The sequence below is a fragment of the Schistocerca piceifrons genome, chromosome X (assembly GCF_021461385.2).
Source record: "Schistocerca piceifrons isolate TAMUIC-IGC-003096 chromosome X, iqSchPice1.1, whole genome shotgun sequence".
Lineage (NCBI taxonomy): Eukaryota > Metazoa > Arthropoda > Insecta > Orthoptera > Acrididae > Schistocerca > Schistocerca piceifrons.
In genome coordinates this window covers 406498615-406525156 of record NC_060149.1, presented here as the reverse complement: position 1 = coordinate 406525156, position 26542 = coordinate 406498615, and the positions used below count along the sequence as shown (strand labels likewise).

The following is a 26542-nucleotide window of genomic DNA, read 5'->3' as shown; positions in this document are numbered from 1 at the left end:
TGATGGCACAGAAATACCTTTTACATTGATCGTGTGTGAACTTGGAGATACGATTTTACATCTCCAGATCGAAAATTCGGCCGTGTACTGAGACCCGACACTATTTTTAATGCGTATCAGCATGTTCGGGACTGGGAAATTTCCAAAATACTTGAGGATCCGCAAAATGCCACCATAGAGTGTAAGACTATGTTGTGTTGCGACTTTGCCCTCACAAAGAATGGGGTCATTCTTGCAGCGTCCATACATTTGTGCGGTGAGGGTGGCGGGATATGGTGGAGCACTCCACTTGCTGAGTGGTTCCAAGAAACTATTACAAACTAGATTCAGAACTTATTCTCCGAGTTTCACTATCGACAGTAGGGGAAAGCCTTAACCATGGTTGTGTTCTTGAACTTTTACGCACATCTTTACGATCCATTTCGTAGAGGTTCTTCCTACATCCCACTACCAGCGGAAACAGTGAACAACGAGCAGCTGTTAATGTGAAGAACTGCAACAATTCTTACTTTGCTTGTAACTTCTTGCTTGGGAAAAATTGTTTATAAGTATGCTCGCAGTCTTCAGCGGCGGCATGACTGAATAAAATCTTCTCGGTTTTCAAGCCTCGTCAGTTCGAATAAAATTCTCGAGCTTTCGATGGCTGTCTCCATCATCGTCGTCAAGAGTAAAATCACTGACTGTCGGGGTGGCACGGTTTTGCGCTTATATAGCCACGATTGCGAACTCTGACACTAACTCTGAGGGGACGGAACGACGCGTGCATGGAAGGTGAGTTGGGCAGCTCGTAAGTACGTCCGGCCCGCCGTGGGACCGAGTGACGTTAATTGGTGCGAGGGACGGGCGCCACGTATCAAACTTCCGCTCCAGCCTCTCTACAAGCGTCAAGCATCCCTCATTGCTTCCTTTCTACATCCAAAGCCCTAATAAGCATGTACCCCTTGCTTCTGTTAAAACGGCTGTTGTTCACTGTAAGCTCAGCCGCCTCTTTTATAACGGAATCCCAGTGTGTTGCCGTATGTCATGAAATGTATGATTGCCGGCCGGTGTAATCGAACGTTCCAGGCGCTACAGTCTGGAACCGCGCGACCGCTACGGTCGCAGGTTCGAATCCTGCCTCGGGCATGGATTTGTGTGATGTCCTTAGGTTAGTTGGGTTTAAGTAGTTCTAAGTTCTATGGGACTGATGACCTCAGCAGTTAAGTCCCATAGCGCTCAGAGCCATTTGAACCAAATGTATGATATCCATAGGTATTATAAACGTCTTGGTATTGGTTTCCTCATCAAACATCAGGACGTTGCAAAATTTGAGAGACAGACGCCCGGCGTATCAGTCTATGTATATAGCGTGAAGAAAGTCAATTCACGTAAGCATCATGTGCAGATGTAGGTCAAGTATGCTGTTGCTGAACAGCCTCCACTTGTTCCCATTCGCAGGTCAACGCAAGAAATATGCCAATTTTTTATTCATCTCTGAAGGTGTTAAGCAACATTACTGCTAGATCAGAAACATTTCCCACCTTATTTTCTGTCAACTGATAGCACATTGTCGTACACATTATATTTGTTCCCAAATCCCGAATGTCTTGTAAACATGAAAATCTGACAGAGAATGAGATGGATTCCTCTATTCAAAATCCAGTACATGTAGAGATCCCTACAGCGAGTATCGCTGATATTGTACACAGGCTCTGAATATCTTCCCATTCCTGTATAAGGCCGTGAGGGTGATTCCACTGCCTCACATACAACTTTCACACAACGACATATACTATTGCTGCAGTGTGTCAGGTTATATGTTCATATGACTTAAAACTGCAATTATTTTAAATCCTTGACAGGGAGAATCCTGTTAAACTCTTGCAGACAGTTTAACACCAAGCTAAATATTAAACGGGCTAGTATCTTCAAAAATTCAAATGGCTCTGAGCACTATGGGAATTAACATCTGAGGTCATCAGTCCCCTAGACTTAGAACTACTTAAACCTAACTAACCTAAGGACATCACACACATCCATGCCCGAGGCAGGGTTCGAACCTGCGACCGTTGCAGCAGCGCGGTTCTGGACTGAAGCGCCTAGTACCGCTCGGCCACATCAGCCGGCTTGTATCTTCCAAAAAGAACTTACGACTCCGTAACTGGTGAAGGCTCCAATACAGTCTACGAAATTGTGCGGAGTAGAAACGATGAGTAATCATTCTAACGATGATAAGCGTCGCAAATTGGAAAATGTACTGAGATAAGTGAGTTTGACAAAGGGCAGATTGTTTTGGTCCGGTGTCTGGGAACGAGCATTTCGGAAGCTGCGAAGCCGGTCGGCTGTTCACTTGCTACTGTTGTGAACATCTGCAGAAAGTGATTTAAGGACGGTGAAATAACGAGTAGGCGAGAAGGTGCTGGTCACCAATGGTTCGTTACAGATGGCGGGGGCTTGACAGCTCAGTTAAGTAGGATGGACAGAGATTTGTGGCAGATCTGACTATAGAACATAACAATGGCGCAAGTGTTTTGGAGCACACCATTCAATGCAAACTGTTGAACACGGGGCTCCACAGCAGACATCCCTACATGTTCCCAAGCAGCCCCAACACCTCCGACAATTAGGATTCCAGTGGGCATAGGATAATCGAGACTGGACCATGGATCAATGGAAACATATCGCCTGGTCGAATGAATCAGTTTTCTTTTTACACCAGGTTGATTTCGTGCCTGGACACTCCGTCATTCAAGCGACTGGCAGGTGGTGGGCAACACTGTACCACGAGGGAGAGGGGGGGAGGGGGGAGGGGGAAGGGGGAGAGATGACATTCACCTGGAACTCCGTAGGACCTGTGACAGTAATCTAAGGCACCAAAACAGCTGTAGACTACATGAACATTATTGTGGACCACCGGCAAGCCTTCATCCTTGCTACCGATCTCATATTCCAACATTTTAACTGTCCATATCACAAGGTTAGAATCGTGCTACAGCGTTTTGAGGTACTAGACAATCATCTCACGTTAGTATCTTGGCCACCAAAATCTCTTGATCTTAGCCTGATGGAAAACATCTGGGACGCAGCTCCGTGTCCATCAACCACAGGGCGGTAAGTATGGGAACTGCACACACTATGCATAGACATCTGGTATCACATTCATCAGCGGACGTCGGCATTGCACTACTACAGGAAGTACAGTTGGCCACACTTCGAGACGTCGCGGGATATAACACTTCTCCTGGTGACCACCTGGGAAGCGGCGTAGCCATCTACGCCAGAGAAGGCATTCCAGTGGCCGATATCACATACCTTCCATCCGCCAGAGGCATGGCCGTCACCGTCATGGGGACGCGTATTGTCAACATTTACGCTCCGTCAGGCTCCACCCGCAGACGCGACAGGGCACTCTTCTATTCAGAAGAAATCGCTCCTTTGTTTCTTGGACGCTGCGACCATTACTTGCTTGGGGGTGATTTTACTTGTGTATTGCACCCTAAAGATCAAGTGCCCCACTACAACACCTGTCAAGAACTGCTTCTTGTCGTCCGAGATTTGTTGCTCCGCGACACTTGGGAAGTTCAGCACGGCGACACGCCTGGACATACTTACCAGACGAGTCTCTCCGCGACCCGCCTTGATAGGATTTACGTCTCTCGGGAACTCACACCTGCAGTCCAAGGTGCAGAACTTTGGCCCCTGGCCTTTTCGGACCACTGTGCCTACATCTGCAACATTCTCTTCCCCAAGCAAGTGGTCAGGCGTAGTCGTGCACCGTGGAAGCTAAACACCTCCCATCTTCATGATCCCGAATGTCTTCAACGTGTTACCGAGACATGGACCACCTGTGAACGTCGCTTACCTAAGTACTGCACGACCTTGACCTGATGGCTGGAATGTGCCAAACATGCCATTCGACGTACCGTGATTCAGTATGGCAAGGAAGTAGCTGCGTGGCGCCGGCACGCTACCGACTATTTCTACGCCGTTCTCCGCGACCTGGAACCCCAGCCGCCCACCCCCGACACCCAGAGGGAACGCATCAGGATTAAGGCGCAAATTGAAACGTTGACACGCCGTAGATTGCAGTGGGCGTTGGTGCGAAACCGACGTCGAGATACAGCGGAACAAGAACATCCCACCATGCATCGTATCGCCTCCGATAGGAAACATAGACAACAACGACTCATCACCGAGATCAACACCTGTCGCTCCCAGCAAGTCACTTGCCAGGCCAAAATCGTCAGTGCCTTTGTAGACCACTACCGCACAATGTACCGGGAGGAGACTACCAACAACCATGCTGAGGAGTCTGTGTTACCACACGTAACTCGCACACTCGACAGCGACGAAGCGGACGAGCTGATGGAGCCAGTTACGCGTGACGAAGTCCACGATGCAATCAACAAAGGTGCTTTGAATAAGTCACATGGTGTCGACGGATTGCCGATAGAATTTTATCGCGCTTTCCTCACACTAATGGCGTCACGGAGGACGACGATGTTTCATGAACTGATGACGATGGAGAACGCCATACCGCCGTCCTCGTCACGGGAATTTATACCCATCCACAAACCGACACCGGGTGTGACGACAGCACATTACCGTCCCCTGATTCTGCTCGACGCAGACTGTAAAATTTTTGCGCATTGCCGCAGGGTCCTGCCTAGCATTCTATCCCCGGAACAGACAACTCCGTGTGGCTCAGTTAATATACAAACGGCCACAGGAGAATGTCGTGATTTAATTGCACTGGCAGCGGTGTGAAGACTCCGCGCCGTGGTGGTTGCCATTGATTTTGACAGCGCATTCGACAAGGTGCGACATCGTTTTCTGTTCTCAGTGACGGACCGAATGGGTTTTCCACCAGCCTTTATCGATGTCATCCGGTGCCTGTACGGCACCGTCGAATCGCTGATTGAGGTTAATGGCCGTGTGGCGGGACCAGTGGCGATCCGGCGTTCCGTAAGGCAAGGTTGCCCACTTTCGACCCTACTCTATGCCATAAGCCTGCAGCCACTCGTCGGGAGTCTGACGAGCCACCTTTCTGGTCTCACTTTGCGGCAGCACAATTTTCGATGTCGTGCGTCTGCTGACGACCTCCTCCTCTTGGTCCGCTCACGGAGTGAAATACAAACGGTACTTGATTTGATATCAACGTATCGAACTGCAGCGGACAGTAACATGAATGTGGCTAAATCCACGGCGATGTCCATTGGACGTGGCCTCTCACACGACGACTTAGCACCTCGCGCGTTTGTACAAAAACAACGTTACCTTGGTATCATTTTCACCTCCACCGTGCGCCGCTCCGCTGCCATCAATTTTCGGCGTGCACTCCAAATTACCCGCACGACGGTGCAACAAAATCTTCTCCGCTGACTCGATTCTTTACAACGTGTCCAGTACCTCAATCAGCATGTGGCGTCCAGAGTGGTCCACATCGCACAGGTCCTCCCGCTGCCATCAACTATTGGACGCAGCATCCAGCCTACTTTCGGATACTTCCTTACGGCCGGTACGCTCTTTAAGGTCCGCTACGACACGCTCACCCTTCCCCCGCGAGTGGGGGGCCTCGGCCTTTTCAATGTGCGACTCCGCGCGGCGTCCTTGTACATGTCCACCATGCACAAGCAGTGGCATGGGGGCACCTCCCTTACGCGCAGCTTGCTGGAAATTCTTGTGCAGGCGACCATAACGCCGCCAGTACCTGTCAGACACATCAAGCACCATCTGACGCACATTACTGATTTCATCGTCGACTTCAGTTATGCTCACACACACTTTCCGACCACGCGTTCTCCTCGACCTACAGGTTTTTACACCCCACTGCTTCCTTCCGTATCCAGCAACAATATCGAACTCATACACCGTCCAAGCGGTGGCCCACGGTTTGGTGTCATATCCACCACCCTTTTCCTCCCTCCAACGTCCGGGCAACATTTTACCACGTCGGAAGTGGAAAATTCGCCACAAATCAACGTCTTGACGCCATCGGACTAACGGACTCTCCAATTTGTTCGATTTGCCACCTCATGGATGACGGTGTCCACCAACTGACTTGTGCTGCCACCAGTGACGTCTGGAAACTTGTCCGACAGTTCGTTGCCTGTTACCTCCGCGTTCCGCCAGACTCGATTGACCCATTGACTTTTATCCATCCTCAGGATAGTTATTTCCCCGCCACCAAAAATCATGAGATTGTATGGGTCAAGGGATGGACGATCACCTACATGGATATGGCGACAAATCACGCCTTGATTTCTGGCAGTACTTACAAACCGCCCACAGTGAAGTAGAGCACCGACTGCGCTACCGCGTCTTCTTCGTCAATTACCTACACGCGATCTTTACGTCACCCCCGCTCAGTTGGATGGCGCCACACGCTAGCAGCACTCCCCCCCACCTGCTGACATCTGAGACTCTCCGCGCTACTTTCTATATTGTAACCCACAGTGGAGTAGGTGCATGGAGACGCGCCTCCTTTCTTTTATGCACTATACCAGAACACGCTGGTTTTCCCCCCAACTCTACTGCCTATTGCTTCACACCTCTTAGCTTACATCAGTATTATTATTATTTTTTTTCTACACCTTGTTAATAAAAAAAAATTGGTCGCCTTGTACGAGTGTAATGTCTCGTGTTATTTCCGCCGGAAGGATGGCATTTCTGTTGTATTTAAACTTGTACCAATAAAGATATTTTGTTAATTTACCCTGTTCCTGGTAAAAAAATATAATAAAATAAAATAAAAAATTAATCAAAAAATTACTTTGAGGGAGAGATTCAGGGATGGGAGGGGGGAAGCATCGCGGCCAGGCCTCGGGTTCCGAGCCCTGCCTGCCTTATCTCCACTTGCTCATAACTGACCACTCTACTCTTTTTTTTTTTAAGTGGTCAGCGCGACAGAATATCAATCACAAGAGCCCGGGTTCGCTTCCCGGGTGGGTCGGAGATTTTCTCCGGTCAGGAACTGGGTGTTGTGTTGTCCAAATCATCCACATTTCCCCATCGACGCGCAAGTCGCCGAAGTGGCGTCAAATCGAAAGACTTGCACCCGGCGAACGGTCTGCCCGACGGGATGCCCTAGTCACATGACCAACAACAACCTGTAAACGTATTTTTATTCGTCATATTTTCACAAACTGTGGTACTAGTGACCAAGACAAATGGTCTGTGTTGATTTTGAAGCATTTTGTACGTATCAGCTCGTACAGCAGATGAGAAACAAGAAAAGTGGCAAAGTTATCCTTTTTGAAGGATAGTGCCCTCAGCTGAAGAGCTTATTTCCAAACTGACGCATCTTAATCTTAGATCAATATTCAGTTTGTAGTTCCAGAACGTCGTCTACATGTTTTTCCATCATGCTAGTCGCTTTTTTCTTGTCAGTGTGGCGTTTATCTGCTTGAAATCTTATCGGAAAGTCAGCTTTGTTTCCATAGTGACGTACCCCATTTTTGTGTTTCCAAACAGTCGCATTTCTGCATAGCCGACAGAAACTCTTGAGAATGACCTGGTGAGTCAGTCTCTTACAAACAGATGTATTTCAAATATGTGAGCCCACAATGTTAAAAAGAGACACAAGTGGTCATCTCTTGCAGTTGATGTGGTGTCACCCGACGGAAGCCTTAAGCACAAAAGGTTTGATGACTAACTCGGCTTTTAAGTCAATTAAGGAGAACTGAAGAACATTACCCTATGTCCTTTTATAACAATGTGTTTTTTCGGTCCAAGTGAATATATTTCCCTCGAAATAATGATTTATTAATTCTCTGTATGAAGTTAACCATTTCTCCTCGATATTTTAGACCCGATGTAATTTTTTTTCCAAATCCAGAGATGTACTTACTGTCTGGGACGACGTAAGTGGTATTTCATATTTGACGTTAAACTAATAAAAATTATACTTGTCTTTAACGATGATAAACAGAAAGAGTTAGTAATTTTACTGCAAAGTGACTGAACTCCAAAACTCATAGTGAACTGTCCATCGTTTCGTATGAAAAGTATTTTTTTCTCTATTGATTCTCTATTTAGAACATAAATGTAGAACCATGTGCCAAAAACGAGGGATCAACAATTTTACTAGAATTATTTTCGCTAATTGATTCCATATGAACTTTGTTATGATTAGCAGCTTTTGAGTTGGCCATCTTCAGATATGTTACAGGAATTAAAAAAGAAAAACTACAATTATCAGCTGCGTAAAGAAACTACAGTTCACATTTATATAGCGTCCATGAATAACGTAGGTGCGATGTGCAGTCGTATCAGTTCTTTCCCCTGTTCGATACAAAATATATCCTGTTGTAAGTTTTTCTATATAGTAGTAGACGTCACAGTTTATAAGTGCTGCAGGCTTTTGGCATTTGCATCTTTATACAGCGTGGTCAAAACAGTCAAAGAAGTTTGTAAGGGTGTTGCAAAGTAGGCTGTGCTGGGAAATAATTATTAAGAAAAAAAGCGATACGTTTTGCCGTTTTCGAGTTAATTAACACTGAAGTTAACCATTCAGGCCATTGAGCGCGCAAATTCGAGCGGCCAGTCAGTGACGGTGTCGCCAAACATATTCTTCGTTAGCTTTGCTAAAACCGAACATGAGAGCGATACAAATATAGGGTATGGGACGGCAGTAAGGATCGAACCCGAGCCAAACGCTCAGCAGGAACGTGCGCTATCATCTACGCTATGTGAACAACTGGCACTAATTTTGCATTTGGCGGGCCGCTTGAATTTGCGCGCGAACGGCCTGATTGGCTTACCACAATGCTAATTAACTCCGAAGCGGCGCAACATACCGAATTTTTTCTTAACAATTATTTCTCAGTTCAACATACCCTGTAACACCGTACCAAGTTTTTCAGACTGTTTCTGACCACCCTGTATAATCGTTCATGGATATTACACTACTGGCCATTAAAATTGCTACACCAAGAAGAAATGTAGATAATAAACGGGTATTCATTGGACAAATATATTATACTAGAACTGACATGTGATTACATTTTCACCCAAATTTGGGTGCATAGATCCTGAGAAATCAGTACCCAGAACGACCATCTCTGGCCGTAATAACAACCTTGATACGCCTGGGCATTGAGTCAAACAGAGCTTGGATGGCGTGTACAGGTACAGGTACAGCAGCCCATGCAGCTTCAACACGATACCACAGTTCATCAAGAGTAGTGACTGGCGTATTGTGACGAGCCAGTTGCTCGGCTACCATTGACCAGACGTTTTCAGTTGGTGAGAGATCTGGAGAATGTGCTGGCCAGGGCAGCAGTCGAACATTTTCTGTATCCAGAAACGCCCGTACAGGACCTGCAACATGCGGTCGTGCATTATCCTGTTGAAATGTAGGGTTTCGCAGGGTTCGAATGAAGGGTAGAGCCACGGGTCGCAACACATCTGAATTGTAACGTCCAATGTTCAAAGTGCCGTCAGTTCGAACAAGAGGTGACCGAGACGGGTAACCAATAGCACCCCATACCATCACGCCGGGTGATACGCCAGTATGGCGATGACGAATATACGCTTCCAATATGCGTTCACCGCGATGTCGCCAAATACGGATGCGACCGTCATGATGCTGTAAACAGAACCTGGATTCATCCGAAAAAATGACGTTTTGCCATTCGTGCACCCAGGTTCGTCGTTGAGTACACCATCGCAGGCGCTCCTGTCTGTGATGCAGCGTCAAGGGTAACTGCAGCCAAGGTCTCCGAGCTGAGAGTCCATGCTGCTGCAAACGTCGTCGAACTGTTCGTGCAGATGGTTGTTATCTTGCAAACGTCCCCATCTGTTGACTCAGGGATCGAGACGTGGCTGCACGATCCGTTACAGCCATTCGGATAAGATGCCTGTCGTCTCGACTGCTAGTGATACGAGGCCTTTGGGATCTAGCACGGCGTTCCGTATTACCCTCCTGAACCCCCCGATTCCATATTCTGCTAACAGTCATTGGATCTCGACCAACGCGAGGAACAATGTTGCGATACGATAAATCGCAATCGCAATAGGCTACAATCCGAACTTTACCAAAGTCAGAAACGTGATGGTACGCATTTCTCCTCCTTACACGAGGCCTCACAACAACGTTTCACAAGGCAACGCCGGTCAACTGCTGTTTGTGTATGAGAAATCGGTTGGAAGATTTCCTCATGTTAGCACGTTGTAGGTGCCAACCTTGTGTGAATGCTCTGAAAAGCTAATCATTTGCATATCACAGCATCTTCTTCCTGTCGGTTAAATTTTTGCGTCTGTAGCACGTCGTCTTCGTGGTGTAGCAATTTTAATGGCCAGTAATGTATGAAGCACGTCACCCATCTGTCCATGTATGAGTATATAAAGATGCCAGTGTCATCCATATTCAGCACTTATAAATTGTTACCTGTACGTTCTGTATAAGAAAAGCTGGTAGTGCAACGTAATGCGAAATGCGCTAGCTTGCAAGATGGAGAGGAAAGCCAGACCAGGATCGAATAAGCGCGGCGGATTAACGGTGTATCGGCCAGCCTGGGGCTGTTTTCCTCTCTCGCTAGGTAAATGCCGGGCTGGTCCCCAATTTACACCTTAGAAATACGATACACAGTCAAAATATGATCACACGACTTCCCACCCTTAAGCTACGTTTTTATACCCACAGGAGTTTTCCGCAACGTGCTGCATAGCGAGACCGCCCTCCCGACTCGCAAAATGCAAATATGTTGTTGTTGTTGTGGTCTTCAGTCCAGAGACTGGTTTGATGCAGCTCTCCATGCTACTCTATCCTGTGCAAGCTTCTTCATGTCCCAGTACCTACTGCAACCTACATCCTTCTGAATCTGTTTAGTGTATTCCTCTCTTGGTCTCCCTCTACGATTTTTACCCTCCACGTTGCCCTCCAACACTAAATTGGTGGTCCCTTCATGCCTCAGAATATGTCCTACCAACCGATCCCCTCTCCTAGTCAAGTTGTGCCACAAATTTCTCTTTTCTCCAATTTTATTCAATACCTCCTCGTTAGTTATGTGATCTACCCATCTAATCTTCAGCATTCTTCTGTAGCACCACTTTTCGAAAGCTTCTATTCTCTTCTTGTCTAAACTATTTATCGTCCACGTTTCACTTCCATACATGGTTACACTTCATACAAATACTTTCAGAAACGACTTCCTGACACTTAAATCTATACTCGATATTAACAAATTTCTCTTTTCAGAAAACTCTTTCCTTGCCATATTTTATATCCTCTTTGCTTCAACCGTCATCAGTTATTTTGCTCCCCAAATAGCAAAACTCATTTATTACTTTAAGCCTTTCATTTCGTAATCTAATTCCCGCATCATCACCCGATTTAATTCGACTACATTCTATTATCCTCGTTTTGCTTCTGTTGATGTTCATCTTATATACTCCTTTCAAGACACTGACCATTCCGTTCATCTGCTCTTCTAGGTATTTTGCTGTCTCAGACAGAATTACAATGTCATTGGCGAACCTCAAAGTTTTTATTTCTTCTCCATGGATTTTAATTCCTACTCAGAATTTTTCTTTTGTTTCCTTTACTGCTTGCTCAATACACAGATTGAATAACATCGGGGATAGACTACAGCCGGCCGCGGTGGTCTAGCGGTTCTAGGCACTCAGTCCGGAACCGCGCGACTGCTACGGTCGCAGGTTCGAATCCTGCCTCGGGCATGGATGTGTGTGATGTCCTTAGGTTAGTTAAGTTTAAGTAGTTCTAAGTTCTAGGGGACTGATGAACACAGATGTTAAGTCCCATAGTGCTCAGAGCCATTTGAACCATAGACTACAACCCTGTCTCACTCCCTTCCCAACCACTGCTTCCCTTTCATGCCCCTCGACTCTTATAACCGCCATCTGGAATGCAAACATACGGGACCGTTTTCTTAGGGTGCGGACAACGCTGTGCCGTTGCGGGCTTTATTAGCGCGAAACGTCTGCGTGCTTCTGGGTATTTTGTTACCCTTGCGCAGTTCATTAATTTTTGATACGTCTACGTTATACGTCAGTGGGAACTGCAACGTCGAGCAACCTTTTTGTTACTAAAATGTTATACGTTCGTTCTTCTTCATGCTGTAAGAACATTCACCTGACTACTTTGTGCATCCTGAGTACTCATCCCAATAATATACTGTCTTCCTCCTCTACCCTAACTTCCGTGAACTTTAGAAGTGCCAAAATTAACAAGTTTTTAGATCGATTATTGCGCTGTATGTTTTGCCCTTGCTGCTTCCGCTGCTATTGTCGCACCGCACTACACCGCACCTATAGTAGCTTTTAAAATGTTCCCCGCAGCGCGCTGGAACACGCGTCGCGTCTATGAAACACACAATACAGCTTTCGTCTAGGGGGGACTTTAGCACCCACCGACTTCCAACAAACTATAAAAATAAACTCAAATCTTCATGAAATTTTTTCTCGCTTTGTAAAGGGAAGAAGTTTGTCGCTTACTACATTTCGGATGTTGGTTTGCTAAAAATTCCGCACCATACGTGACATTTTAATTTATTACTTCACTGTTACTGACCCTGTCGGAGAGAAACTTTGTACACGTTATAGACATGTACTACTAAATCCAACTATAAAATTATGTTGTTGTACGACTCTTAGTTTAGGATATATAGCGTGATAAATACTGAGTAACGCGAAAAAGCAACTTTTCGTATCATCTTAAATATTTCTCTGATTCTATAGCACAAGATTTTCACTGATTTAAAAAAAAAAGTTGACGAAAGGTAGTTATCGTATCAGTCTATCATGCACAGTTGTCAAATTATAAACAAACACCACTCTCATTTTTTACCTTTTGACGCGCTTCGCCCCGCGCCAAGGAAAACGTTTCACGCAGTGTCCTGCGGCCCGCATCACACAGCGGAAGAACCAGACGTATTCCGCAACACGCTGCGATAAATTTCCGCATCCAAGAAGAAGAACACGGAACTTAGTAACTGACAACTCCTACGACTGGGAAGGAATGCAACAGCGAAGTTAAATAAAATAAATCTGCTAAATCTTGAGTACAGCGGACCCAGTACTATACGGGATTAACGCTAAGAAAAAGAAGAAAGAAGACATTCTGTGTAATAAATCTTGCGAGTGTATACATTTTGTACTGAACAGCGGAAAGAATTGGTAAGCTGGTCCATCCTAACTTCATTATTCAAGGAGGCCATAAAAATTTGTATTTTTTTTGTAATGCTGTTGTTAACTCTATTTTCGCTTTTATAATGGCCTTCATAGCTGTGAAAATGGCTTACTCCGAAGTCGGTAACCGTAATAAACTGCGTATGCGATCTGGCTGAAGATGATTGTAGTATAAGTGTAACCACGACCGCGGGCTTTCGGTTTGACAATTATCCTCCGCAGTCGCTGTGGCGTCAGCGTGGCTGGATGCCGATCGAAGGGGCCTGGGTTCGGTTCCTGCACGCTTTGGTGATTTCCTCCGTGGGGGCACTAGATGTTGTGTGTGCTCATCACCGTTTCATCGTCGGCGACACTCAAGTCACCTCAATGGCGTCAGCTAAAAATACTTGCACCCGGCGACAAAGCCGGCAATAGGACACTGGGAGGGAGAGAGAGAGAGAGAGAGAGAGAGAGAGGGAGAGAGAGGGTAACAATTAAGCGTAATGTCTAAAATATGTGTCTCCTTAAAATTTCATGGAGAAAAGTAATTTCGGAAGTGGGCCCATACGGACGGGTTACACCATTTTGTACCGTTGGGTGGTGAAAGAGGACGGGCCCATTCCGAGCAAATTGCTGGTCTCTTTTTAACGACGAGAAGCGCTAAGCGCTAAAGGCAACAACAGCAGAAGCAGCAGCGCCGGCGCGGCGCGGCTCGTAATGAGGCGAAGTGCGCATGCGCAGCCCGCCAGCCGCTAAGGCCAGCTCCCGCGTCAGACGGGCAGCGCAGTGTTGCAGATGTGCTAGGGATAGGTAGTAGATCAATATAGAGCACTCAACACGCATTTCTTATCACATTCTGGCCCACGTCTCTTCCCTGCCTCCGCGTTCTCAGTAATCCGGCAGCGGCGAAAAATTAAAAATTAACAAAGGTCTGTCTCCTGGATTGTCCCTGCTGTTCCATCGCTCTGTGCCTGAGGTACTGGTTAAGACAGAGCGAGTTTTGCATCTGGCAGGTTGCCTATTGCTGACGTGTCATGCCCAGCGGCGGTGCGCGCCGGCAGTCACGTGTTTAGTCCTTACAGTCAGAGCCGACGTGCATGAGCGTGGCCAGGCTGCGCCTATTCACACGCCAGCCGTCGACCACAGTGCACCACAGGTACGCATCTCTCCTCACTGCTGACAGCTTTCCTCTTGCATTTCACCCGTTTCAATCTTTTCTTTCGTACAGTCTTTCTCCCAACTTTCTTTGATATTTTCTCCTAGTTTTTGTTCGTTTTTTTCTTCTTTTTGACATAGTAAAAGTGCAACAGTTCCTTCTAGTAATTTCTATGATTCGCCGTTCGCTTGCCAGTCATCAGGTTTACGCCTTTCGCAGCCTCTGAGTCTTATTCAGTTGCCACACCAGTGGACGCTGGGAGACATTAACAGGATGTACTTGCGATGGTATATCATTTCGATAACACTAAAGTGTCTACATGTGAAACCCCAGTTGCTCGATATCGAATTAATACAGCAAATACATTTCAATGCAAGAAAATTAGTAAGAGAATAGCTTTTGTTCTCCATAATAAAATGTTATTCTTCTTCCCTACGTCCGAAACGTGTCGTTCGCAACCGAGCGAAATCGCATATTCTATTCAGTACTCATTCGTTTGTGTTGGATCGTAAGAAACTATTAAGAGCGCAGGTATCCTTTCGCCTGACAGAATTTTACTTTGAGGCATAAAAGTCTGTTGGCTCAATAACGTTAATACTGACAACCGAGGGGAAAGTGTTGTGGATGAGGGAAGTAGGTTAATCTAGCAACAAACAAAAGGAAGTCTATGGAAAAATATATGTATATAATAAAAATGCGAGAGATATGTAATTGTTATGAACTGGAATTGTAAAAATGTCCCATAGCACCAGTAATAAAACTTTGTTGTTCTGTGTTGTTTTCTAGTGGCTTCGTAATCGTTATCTGTTTCATGGACCTTCTTCACTGGTAAAATTAATTTCGCAATGGGGTATAACAATGTTCGCGTCTTTGCCTATTGTTTATTTTTTTTACCCACTGTTGTGATGCTCTTAGCAGGAACCTTGTGCAACAAAAAAATGGCTCTGAGCACTATGGGACTTAACATCTGAGGTCATCAGTCCCCTAGAACTTAGAACTACTTAAATCTAACTAACCTAAGGACGTCACACACGGCCATGCCCGAGGCAGGATTCGAACCTGCGACCGTAGCGGTCACGCGGTTCCAGACTGTAGCGCCTAGAACCGCTCGGCCACCCTGGCCGGCTTGTGCAATAGAGCATTTATGTAAGTGGAATTTTTCAGAATTGTTTACATACTGCTTACGTCTTTTATCGGCAGATTTCTTTTGATACGAATAACCATTTAAGGAAACAAAAGAATATGCCAAAGTGTGTGTCAGAACGAGGGCATTACGTTTTAATTTTTACCATAGGTTAAAATAAACTTATTGTCGCTAAACTTTGCTGCCTCACTACATTTTCGTTGCTTTGAGCGACGCCAGCGAAAGCTTCCTAGCTAGGTACAAGAGCCACGAGAGGAATACCTGGTACAGACCTCCGAATGGCTTAATTCTTGTGCACTGCTTTTGCGATATGGTGAACTGCATACTGATGCCAGTTTCCGCCGTGTTAATTAGATTACTAACTGAAAACGCCTGTGCCTTCGTACAGTAACACGCGTTATGCTCACGTGAGACACAGTCAGCTGTCCAGGAAGCTTTTTAAAATTAATTTAGCCGTGGACGAATTTGCTATCTTTTTTAATTAGATTCTAAGTGCATCTACAAATTAATGTTGGCACGACAGTTTAGGTGCTTTGGTCAGCGCCGGCTGTAAAGACCGACACATCTCGTACCAGTTATTAATGCTCAGCTTCAAAAGTTTACGATGAACCCACCAGTGCTTACATTCAAAGGTTTCCACTTAACAACGAAGTATAAATCACAACCTAGGCACTTCGAAGTGGAAATCTTATTTTAGACTCTATTTCGCACTGGTAGTGCTTTTCGAAATCGATAGCCATTAAATAGTTCCATAATAAACTCCATTAGGACTACTGTTAACTACGCACGTTTTATTTCACACTTTCTCTGGCTATAAGAGCCGACTGCAGAGCCACGCATAGCCAAATTTTAAAACAAATGCCATTTTACACGGGCGTCCTTCCTGAAAAAGCTTTTTCCTCACGGCCTTTAAGTTGCGATGTATTTTGTAATAATTATTCTGTTGCTACGGTGATGTGTACAACATAATGAAAATCTGCTACTTCCGTAACTCATTTTGCACGTGACACGATCATAAATTTTATCACATGCTTTTTTAAACATTGTTTTAGTATGTTTTCGTTCTACAAAGACGGTTGACTTATTTCTAACATTTAAAAGTCATTGCTTGCATACCAACAGCAAATTGACGTTGTTTGGTGGATCCAAAACAACACGATTCCGGCTCTCAGAAAAGCGACTCACTGAACGGTAGAAGAACTGCTTGTACCGAGACAGAGTTTGATCGCTGAAACCAACTGTAACAGAAAAAAATTCATTGCTAATTGTCAGAAATCTGCAGCAACGGGATACAATTTGGCCTTCTTGTTAGTCCAGCGTTTATCGTTTAGCCGCTTTCTTGCAGACTGGCGAGAGAGAAAAAAGATAGTGCCATGTTCCGACGACGCCTACGAAAGCATAGCTGAAGTAAATAATTTGTAGACAAACCTAATTTTACGAAAATATTTTTACAAAGCGGCTGTTTATATTATTTTTGTTCTCATGAAATTTAGATTGCTGGAAGAAACTGTAGTACCGCTGAATTATGTAAGCGCTCATTCAGGTTAGACATAAACTTGACTCCTATGGATTAATGACATAAGTCAACACTTTTTTTAAATAATTTTTCCATATGTTTCATCTTTTTACGAATATTAAAACGTAACTGTACGTGCGGACGTGAGCTCTTGCAGCCAGAAGAGTATATTTCCTGTATCAATTTTCGGTTGCGTACATTTATGTTTCTAGTGGTTGCTTGTGACTTGCATGAATGCTCAAAGTATATGTAGGAGTTGAAATATTGCTACGTCTTCTATTGAACTCATTACAAAGTTTTTGCACAAACCCAGCCTGTTGTAAATATTTCTTAGGCAAAACTTGTATAGTTATATTGCTACTTCACAGGATTCGTGTCATCAGGAGAATTAGAAATCTATTAGCAATAACTTGCGTGTGATGGGAACAAATGATTGATAATGGAATTCCTTAGTATCACGTCGAGCAAATGTTGAAAAGGCTCAACGGTGTCTTTTGAAGGTCTAAACGTAACGTGCAAAACTGGAAGAGATGTAACAAGCACGTGGGTAGGCGAGGTTAATTACCTGCTACGTTTTGTTCAGAGCGTACTCGTCGGATTAAAGGCACTCGGTGAAGCAACTAAGAGGCATACTGTCACATTTCTTATATATACATGTCTAGATCAACGTACATACTCCGCAAACCTATGTGATGAGCAAGGTGGAGGACTCTTTCAATTGGGGCTTCTTCCCGTTCCGTTGACGTATGGAGCGTGGTAAGAATGTCTAGTTAAATGCGTTTGTGCGCTGTATAATTAGTCTAATCTCGTCATCTCGTTCTCTACGGAAGCGATGCATATGGGACTGAAACATATTTTTAGATTCTTCTCTTGATACGTTTCTTGAAACTTTGGAAGTTAGCTTTCGCAGGAAAGTTGACGCCTGTGTTTCAGCGTCTGCCAGTTGACGCTTTGTAGCATTCCCGTGATGCTCTCCCGTGAGTCAAACAAATATGTGACCATTCTTGCTGCCCTGCAACACCATCTGTTACTCCTGTTTCGCAAGGGTCTCATACACATAAGCAGTGTTCTAAGGTAGGGCTCACAAGTGATTTGTAAGCAGTCTCATTTGTACACTCACTGTTTTCCTGGTATCTGCCAATGAACCGAAGTCTCCTGCCTGCTTTATCAACAACGGAGCCTATATGATCAATTTCATTTCACGTCCCCACCAATTCTCACATCCAGGTGACTGCATGAGTTGCGACTCCTCGTTTTGTAACCCTAGAAAAAACACTTTTGACAAAAAAAAGTAAACACCAAATTATTACAATTAATTTCAGGAGATTGGCTGATTTATTCCAGAGGAAGGGCTTCACAAATTGAGTAGGGCAATAACGCATTGGTCCACTTCTGGCCCTTATGCAAGCAGTTATTCGGCTTGGCACTGATTAACAGAGTTGTTAGATGTCTTCCTGAGGAATATTGTGCCAATTTCTGTCCAATTGGCGATTTAGATCTTCAAAATCTGGCGGCCTTCCTGGCAAAATTAGTGTTTGGCAAGCTCGAAGATAAGGAGTAGAAACTCCCACCGTGTGCGGAGGGGGAGGGGGGGGGCATTGTCTTACTGAAACGAGGTTGGCTTGCCGTGAAGGGTAACGCAGAACGGTGCGTAGAATATCATCGACGTACCAGTGTCCTGCAAGTGTGCCGTGGATGACAACCAAAGGGTTTCTGCTATGAAAAGAAATGACACCCCAGAGCAGCACTTCTGGCTGTTGGGCTGTATGCGGACGACAGACAGGTTGGTATCCTACCGCTGTCCGAGGGGTCTCCAGACACGTCTACGCTGTTCATCGAGACTCAGTTCGAAGTGGGACTCATCATGGAAGGCAATTCTACTCCAGTCAATGAGATTCCAGGCTGAAGAATTGTCTGAAGACGCCCCGGATAGCGGTGGGATACCAGCATGACTGTCACTCACCATATGGCACGAGAAAGAGGAGTGATGTTGTGGGGCGCCATTTCTTTCCATAGCAGGACCCCTTTGGTTGCCATTCGCGGCACCCTTACAGCACAGCGGTACGTCGACGATATTCTACGCGCCGTTTTGTTGTCCTTCGTAGCAAGCCATCCAGTTCTTACATTTCAGTAAGATAATGCCCGCTCGCACACGGCGAGATTTTGCTTGTCTTCGTGCTTACCAGACCCTACCTTCGCCAGCAGGGTCACCGGGTCTCTCCCCAGTTAAGAACGTTTGGGTCATAAGGGGCAGGGCCCTCCAACCATATTTTGACGATTAAATTGGACAGAATTTGGCACGATATTCTTCAGGAGAACATCCAACAACTTTATCAATCAATGCCAAGCCGAATAACAGCTCGCATAAGAGCCAGAGGTGGACCAACGTGTTATTCACTTGCTCAATTTGTGAAGCTCTCTCGAATAAATCATTCATTATTTCTGAAATTTTATTCATTTGTTTCTCTGTACATGTGCATCACATATACCCGTTCCCGTTCCAATCGGATAATTCCGTCATGGTGCGTCATTTTTCCCCCTTTTTTGTCTTGTGTTTCTTTGGTAAATGGAAATGAGCGTTTGGTGTCATTGGCCGGGAGGCCCCCTGCGAGGCAGGTCCGGCCGCCTTGGTGCACATCTTATTACGTTCATCTACATCTACGTGGATACTCTGAAGTCACATTTAAATGCTTGGCACAGGGTTCATCGAACCACCTTCACAATTCTCTATTATTCCAATCTTGTATAGAACGCGGAAAGAATGAACACCTATATCTTTCCGTACGAGCTCCGATTTCCCTTATTTTATCGTGGTGATCGTTTCTCCCTATGCAGGTCGGTGTCAACAAAATATTTTCGCATTCGGAGGAGAAAGTTGGTGATTGCAATTTCAAGAGAAGATTCCGTCGCAACGAAAAACGCCTTTCTTTTAATGATTTTAAGCCCAAATCCTGCATCATTTCTGTGACACTCTCTCCCGTATTTCGCGATGAACTTTTTCGATGTACTCCGTCAGTCATATTTGCTAAGGATCCCACACCGCGCAGCAGTATTCTAAAAGAGGACGGACAAGCGTAGTGTAGGCAGTCTCCTTAGTAGGTCTGTTACATTTTCTAAGTGTCCTTCCCATAAAACGCAGCCTTTGGTTTGCCTTCCCCACAACATTTTCTATGTGTTCTTTCCAATTTAAGTTGTTCGTAATTGTGATACCTAGGTATTTAGTTGAATTTACGGCTTTTAGATTAGACTGATTTATCGTGTAACCGAAGTTTAACGAGTTCCTTTTAGCACTCATATGGATGACCTCACACTTTTCCTTATTTAGGGTCAACTGCCACTTTTCGCACCATTCAGATATTTTTTCTAAATCGTTTTGCAGTTTTTTTTGATATTCTGATGACTTTATTAGTCGATAAACGACAGCGTCATCTTCTAACAGCCGAAGACGGCTGCTCAGATTGTCTTCCAAATCGTTTATATAGATAAGGAACAGCAAAGCGCCTATAACACTACCTTGGGGAACGCCAGAAATCACTTCTGTTTTACTTGATGACTTTCCGTCAGTTACTACGAACTGTGACCTCTCTGACAGGAAATCGCAAATCCAGTCACATAACTGAGACGATATTCCATAAGCATGCAATTTCAGTACGAGCCTCTTGTGTGGTACAGTGTCAAAAGCCTTCCGGAAATACAGGAATACGGAATCGATCTGAAATCCCTTGTCAATAGCACTCAGCACTTCATGTGAATAAAGAGCTAGTTGTATTTCACAGGAACGATGTTTTCTAAACCCATGTTGACTGTGTGTCAATAGACCGTTTCCTTCGAGGTAATTCATAATGTTCGAACACAATATATGTCCTAAAATCCTGCTGCATATTGACGTTAACAATATGGGCCCGTAATTTAGTGGATTACTCCTACCTTTCTTGAATATTGGTGTGACCTGTGCAACTTTTCAGACTTTGGGTACGGATCTTTCGTCGAGCGAACGGTTGTATATGATTGTTAAATATGGAGCTATTGCATCAGCATATTCTGAAAGGAACATAATTGGTATTCAGTCTGGACCAGAAGACTTGCTTTTATTAAGTGATTCGCCACATTGCCACATTGGGCGACCTGCGCGCCAGATGGGAATGAAATGATGAAGAAGACAACACAACACCCAGTCCCTGAGCGGAGAAAATCTCCGACCCAGCCGGGAATAGAACCCGGGCCCGTAGGACGGCAATCCATCATGCTGACCACTCAGCTAACGGGGCGGACGTGTTTCTTTGGTGAAGTGCACAGTTTAACATTTCTATTGGAAACAAATTGGCAATCTTCGCACGACACTAAAATCTAATCGAAACAACTGTCGATAACGTTACTGTCACATACCGCTATGCGATATTATTCCGTTTAAGCCAACTATTTCGCAATTATCTAATGAGCAGAAGCAGTGAATCTGCGAAAGCAGTCCTGTTCCCGTCACGGCGGGCGGGTTTGCAGCTGGGAACGTCCATGCAGTACCCTTGTCAGCTCGAGCGGGGCCCACCCAGCGAGGTGGCGCAGTGGTTAAACACTGGACTCGCATTCGGGAGGACGACGGTTCAATCCCGCGTCCGGCCATCCTGATTTAGGTTTTCCGTGATTTCCCTAAATCGCTCCAGGCAAATGCCGGGATGGTTCCTTTCAAAGGGCTCGGCCGACTTCTTTCCCCATCCTTTCCTAATCCGATGAGACCGATGACCTCGCTGTCTGGTCTCCTTCCCCAAAACAACCCAACCCTCGAACGGGGCCCTCTTTGGGGTAAATAGGCTGTTTGCAGAAACTTGGCAAAGACCCAGAGTGCGGGTATTGAAAGCTGGGCAAGGCGCCTGCAGTGGGTGGTTTATGCCATGGACGCCCTACAGCGTCCAGAGAACAGATGAGAGTGACAGTCTTTCTTTTCTGTTCGACTTTGAAAGACAGATAGTAACAACAACAAAAATAATAATAATAATTTCATGTGGCTGAATGGCCTGGTGCTAACCCAATCATCCAACTCGAGAAATGGGCCTATAGTTTAACGTGGAATCCGGACCACATATTGTTTTTGTCAACTCCTCATTTCATTGTCCGGACCAGATTCGATCCCACGGTCTCTCGGTTTCCACTTTACCACTAGATCATCAGGTCCAACCTCAACCATGGCACCATCGCACCAGTGTCGAAGAATCAGTTGCGTTCGGTGTAAAAATTTCGTTCACCCAGTAGTATTCTCTCTGTTAATCTCGTTGTTAGTAATGTCAGTCGTCAGAGCAAATAAATAACTGTTAATTTCAGTCTCGAGTTGGATTTCAAGATCTTTCAACTTATCTTACAAGTTGTCCAAGTTAGGCGACACTTCACTTTGTCGGCGTTGTCCCAGTGCAGTGTGCCCCACTACAAGGATAACTTACTTATTATTCTGTCAAAGCAGAGAGGATTGCATTCATTGGTTCTTGTATCACTATGATTTAATTTTGTCAAAACAATGAGCATTGCATTCGCTCGTCTTATGCCTGTACGAGTTAATTTCTCCCCGGACTCTTTTGAGTGGTGCTATGTGAAAGATACGAGCACTGCACACGACTCGTCTTGCATCACCGCACACACATATGAGGCCTACAACTGTTCAATAGAAAACTTCATTATCTGCAAAAAGTGTGAGGTTTGTATTAATACTGTATGCCAGGTCATTAATATACGAAATGAGCAACAGGGGTGCCAACACACTACCCTGGGGCACGTCTGCAGATACACGAACTTCTACATCTGTCGTTGACTCTCCGTCTATGATAAAACGCTGCGTCCTCCCTATAAATAAATCCTCAATAAAGCCACAAATTTTGCTGCACCAACTGATAGTACTTTTGCCAATAAACGTTAGTTCGGTGCTAACTCAAAGACTTTTCGGAAGTCAAGAAATACTGCGTCCCCCTAATTTCCTTCTACATCTACATCTATGTGGATACTCTGCAAATCACACTTAAGTACCTGGCAGAAGTCTCATCGAACCACCTTCAAAATTCTCTATTATTCCAATCTCGAACAGCGCTTGGAATAAACGAACAGCTATATCTTTCCATGCGAGCTCTGATTTCCCTAATTTTATTATCATGATCGTTTCTCCCTATGTAGGTCGGCGTCAACAAAATATGTTCGAATTCGGGGAGAATGTTGGTGATTGGAATTTCGTGACAAGATTTCGCTGCAACGAAAAACGCTTTTGTTTTAATGATGTCCACCCCAGATCCTGTATCATGTCAGTGATACACGCTCCCCTATTTCGCTATAATACAAAACGCGCTGTTCCTCTTTGAAATTTCTTGATGTACTCCGTTAATCCTATCTGGTAAGGATCCCAGACGGCGCGGCAATACTCCGAAAGAGGACGTACAAGCGCAGTGTAGGCAGTCTCTTTAGTAGATTTGTTAAATGTTCTATGTGTTCTGCCAATAAACCGCAGTCTTTGGTTTGCCTTCCCCACAACGTTTTCTGTGAATTCTTTCAAATCTTTGTTCGTGACTGTAATTCCTAGGTATTTACACTACCGGCCATTAAAATTGTTACACCACGAAGATGACGTGATACAGACGCGAAATTTAACCGACAGAAAGAGGATGCTGTGATATGCAAATGATTAGCTTTTCAGAGCATTCACAAAAGGTTGGCGCCGGGGACGACACCTACAACGTGCTAACATGAGGAAAGTTTCCAACCGATTTCTCATACACAACCGGCAGCTGACCGGCGTTGCCTGGTGAAACGTTGTTGTGATGCCTCATGTAAGGAGGAGAAATGCGTACCATTACGTTTCCGACTTTGATAAAGGTCGGATTGTAGCCTATTGCGATTGCGGTTTATCGTATCGCAACATTGCTGCTCTAATACCGAACGCCGTGCTGGATCCCAACGGCCTCGTACCACTAGCAGTCGAGATGACAGGCATCTTATCCGCATGGTTGTACGGATTGTGCAGCCACGTCTCGATCCCTGAGTCAACAGATGGGGAAGTTTGCAAGACAACAACCATCTGCACGAACAGTTCGACGACGTTTGCAGCAGCATGGACTATCAGCTCGGAGACCATGGCTGCGGTTACCCTTGACGCTCCATCACAGACAGGAGCACCTGCGATGGTGTACTCAACGACGAACCTGGGTGCACTAATGGCAAAACATCATTTTTTCAGATGAATCCAGGTTCTGTTTACAGCATCATGATGGTCGTATCCGTGTTTGGCGACATCGCGGTCAACGCACATAGGAAGCGCGTATTCGTCATCGCCATACTGGCGTATCACCTGGCGTGATGGTATGGGGTGCTATTGGTTACACGTCTCGGTCACCTCTTGTTCGCATTGACGGAACTTTGAACAGTGGACGTTACATCTCAGATATGTTACGATCCGTGGCTCTACCCTTCATTCGATCACTGCGAAACCCTACATTTCAGCAGGATAATGCACGACCGCATTTTGGAGGTCCTGTACGGGCGTTCCTGGATACAGAAAATGTTCGACTGCTGCCCTGGCCAGCACATTCTCCAGATCTCTCACCAATTGAAAACGTCTGGTCAATGGTGGCCGAGCAACTGGCTCGTCACAATACGCCAGTCACTACTCTTGATGAACTGTGGTATCGTGTTGAAGCTGCATGGGCAGCTGTACCTGTACCCGCAATCCAAGCTCTGTTTGACTCAATGCCCAGGCATATCAAGGCCGTTATTACGGCCAAAGGTGGTTGTTCTGGGTACTGATTTCTCAGGATCTATGCACCCAAATTTGCGTGAAAATGTAATCACATGTCAGTTCTAGTATAATATATTTGTCCAATGAATACCCGTTTATCATCTGCATTTCTTCTTGGTGTAGCAATTTTAATGGTCAGTAGTGTGACTGAAATTATGGCCTTTAGATTTGACTGATTTATCTTGTAACCGAAGTTTAATCGATTCCTTTTAACACTCATGTGGAGAACCTCACACTTTTCATTATTTAGGGTCAACTGCCAATTTTCGCACCATACAGACATCTTTTCTAAATCTTTTTGCAATTTGTTTTGATCTTCTGATGACTTTACTAGACGACGAACTACAGCATCATCTAAGACGGCTGCCCAGATCGTCTCTTGAATCGTTTATATAAGTAAAGAGCAGCGGAGGGCCTGTAACAATACCTTGGGAAACGGCAGAAATCAATTCTGTTTTACTCGATGACTTTCCGTCATTTACTATGGACTGTGACTTCTCTGACAGGAACTCAAGAATCCAATCACATAACTGAGACGATATTCCATAAGCACGCAATTTCACTAGGAGCCGCTTGTATGGTACAGTGTCAAAAGCCTTCTGGAATTCTAGAAATAAGTAATCAATTTGTAATTCGTTGTCAATAGCACTCAACACTTCGTGTGTGTAAGAGCTACTTATGTTTCACAAGAACGATGTTTTCTAAATGCGTGTTGACTGTGTGTCAATAGATCGTTCGCTTCGGGGTAATTCGTAATGTTCGAACACATAATATGTTTCAAAATCCTGCTGCATATCGACGTTAATTATATGAGCCTGTAATTTAGTGGATTACTGCTACTACCTTTCTTAAGTATTGGCGTGACCTGTGGAATGTTCCAATCTTTGGGTGCTGTCTTACGTCGAGCGAGCGGTTGTATATGATTGTTAAGTATGGAGCTATTGCATCAGCATATTCTGAAAGGAACCTAATTGGTACACAGTCTGGACCGGAAGACTTGGCTTTATTAACTGTTTTACGTTGCTTCACTACTACGAGGATATGTCTGGGGCTTTCCGGACGTCACGCAAGAAATGTGCGTGTTGACTTTCACATGCCGACGTTTTCGCAAACCGTGCTGTTTGGCATGAGGGTGGTCATTGTAATCGGATTATGTTCAAGGTTATCGATAGCCTCGATAAGTACGAGAGTTGACGGAAATTCTCCGTGAACTTCGAAGGGAATTCGTTGATGGCAGAAAATGATTTTTCCGCTAAACGCTGCTGAATAATTTTAGAAAATCAACAATCGTGACTCACAGGAAAACGATTCTGCATCCTACAAAGATGTCAGGACTTAGAAGGGTAATTTGAGCTCTTGATGGGATATAAAAGCAATTACACGTCATGACCGAAACAGTGAGGCAGCCAGAAGGTGAGAAGAAAATGAAATTAATCTTCACGGGTTGAGAGGGTATGTGATGTTATTCCGATGATTACAAAATTGAACCTACTTTACAAAGTTTGAACTCATTTTGTAAGTATATCATTGTACCCTGTCTGGTCCGGATGCTTCCGCTGATTCGGTTGGGAAGGGTGACGTTAAGCCGTTGTATTCCCTTCTAAAGCAAACCGACCCACATCCTGTGACTGTTCCTTGATATCTTGGATACTGGCACTGGGACGAAGTTGACATCTGGGCTTGTCACACACACCTTTTGTCAGGGGCAGGTCTGAGGATCATGGAGGCCTCAGGAGTACCTCAGCAACATGAAGGCAGCTCACAGAAACATGTGTCACATGTGGACGACCATTGTCCTGTTGAAAAATGCCAGCATAGTACGGTCACGTGAGTGGTAAAACATGGGGACGCAGGATG

The 26542-nt window shown here is 45.1% G+C and overlaps 1 protein-coding gene across 1 annotated transcript in view; it reads left to right on the top strand.

The window, feature by feature from the left end:
* The first annotated feature begins 13912 nt into the window (after positions 1–13912).
* LOC124721623 (protein quiver-like) overlaps positions 13913–26542 on the top strand; it is a 750131-nt gene continuing 737501 nt past the window's right edge. The window contains exon 1 of the mRNA XM_047246682.1: positions 13913–14263. The gene's annotated coding sequence lies outside the window, so the exon portion shown is untranslated. The remainder of the gene's footprint in view (positions 14264–26542) is intronic.